The sequence below is a fragment of the Euprymna scolopes genome, chromosome 10, assembly GCF_053919585.1.
Source record: "Euprymna scolopes isolate OS-2025 chromosome 10, ASM5391958v1, whole genome shotgun sequence".
NCBI classification, from domain to species: domain Eukaryota; kingdom Metazoa; phylum Mollusca; class Cephalopoda; order Sepiida; family Sepiolidae; genus Euprymna; species Euprymna scolopes.
Genome location: NC_136491.1, coordinates 106,998,682 through 107,000,754, shown reverse-complemented (window position 1 = coordinate 107,000,754; position 2,073 = coordinate 106,998,682).

Here is a 2,073-nt window from a genome sequence, read left to right as displayed (position 1 = left end):
TTACATATTTAATGTTGTTTTCGGTCCTGGATATGACCTTAAACTATATCCAGTGGTGAGGCCCTAGCTTGCGAGCTCTGGGGAGTGTGGAGCCACCCTTTAATTTCCACTGCTCCCAGGTCCACTCTGACCCGGAATGGTAGTACCTGTTAGGGTCCCAACTATGGGTTAAATAGAAACCGACTTGAAAACAACAAATATATTCTATTAAAAAATTGTTCTTCAAAATCTTTGGATTCGGCATTAAATAACCCAAAAAGGGTTGATATGCCGTAAAACAAAAACAACCAACCAACCAATGTTGTTTTCATTACTTTCATATTCAATGTATTAATAATTACTTCAATGTTTAATGTTGTTATAATTACATACATATTTAATGTATTTATCATTACTCCAATATTTAATGTTGTTATTATTACATACATATTTAATTAATTTATTTTGTTTAATATATAAGTTTATTTTAGTGTTAGTACTTAAAATGCAAATGTGTCTAGAATATTAAAAAATTAAAATTTAAAAAAATACAATTTAAAAAAATAAAAAAGTTATAAAACTAACCGTGCCATGCTTATTTCACAATATGAATTCACGCATTAATATGGTGTGTGTGTGTGTGTGGGGGGGGATTATCCTAAAAAAATATCTCAAATTTCTAAGAAAGCTACGGACTTATACCAAGTAATTATTAATAAGTCCCTTCAATCCTTTTTTTTTAATGGAGAGTAGACAATGCATTGTGGATGCGTTATCGACAGTTCTCGTTACTCTCGCTTCTCCTTATTTGTCCCTCGGTCCTCATTTTTTCAATGATTGATTTTTCTGGCAAAAGGAGGAGAAAAAAGCCGTACTCTAGGTTGGCAGTATTTTGTGTTAAAAGTGCCAGAGATGTTGGAAATTCTGTTTCTATGTCTATCCTTGTGGCCAAGGGTAAGGGTGCTGGAGGTAAACGTTTTAACTGGGCTGACGTTATCCGCCTGATAGTTAGGGACCCGAACCTTGATATAACCACCAAGGAGGCAATCCTATCAGCAGATGCAAAATACTGGGGCTGCTGTATTGCCATTTGGCGAATGGATTCTGGACCATGCAATAGCTTCTGGTGGGGCCTCTCGATGCCATATTAGTGGGTAATTGTTACAACTTTACCTTATCATGTTCCACACAAAAAATACTTTTCTTTTTCTCTTACTTTCCCTTTCTGCCCTGCTATAAGCAAGTCTGTCGACCTTTTCCACAAACCCCAAAACTCGATCATGAAAGGCTCTCAGAAAAAAAATAATTGAGTAAACCCAGACCTCCAACTTTCAATGTAGACCCCCACTATCTCGTCTCCTTCTCTAACATCAGGGGTCTATGTTCCAACCTTCCAGAGGTTCAAACTGTATTGCAGGAGACTAAACCAGACCTATTATTCCTAAGCGAAACTGGCATTGGACCAACCATTTCCCTAGATAAGTTCGTAATTAAAGGATACTCTAACTTAAATTCTAAAACCGACCTCCAAAATCGCCATGGGCATGGTGTATGTGCCTACATTGAAGATGGATTTCCTTGTGGTAGGGACATCTCCAGAGAAGATCCTAACTTACCCTACACGTGCTTCTGGGTTGCACTTGCTTACACTACTGCATTTATATTTGCTCTCTATCATCTCCATAACAGCGGAGTTACTATCATTAAAAGCATATCTGAGAAGATTGACCACGTCCTGTCTGTGTATCCTTCAGCAAACATTCACGTCTGTGGAGACTTCGATGTTCATAATGTGGAATGGTTAACCCACTCAAACAAGACCGATGACGAGGGGAGCTTCTGTCACGATTTCTCCGTTGCTTATGACCTCACTCAGATTGTTTATGAACCCACCCGTGTACCCGACTCTGACGGTCAGTATGCAAATTTCCTGAGTTATGTTCATCTTTTGTTCTGTTTCCACTGGAATCCTCTGACCACTCTGTTGTATCAGTTAAGATAAAAATGAAATGTAATAGGCCTTCAGACGTACCTTTCCATCGTACAGTATATCGATACTCTATGGCTGACTGGAATAGCGTCCATGCATTTATA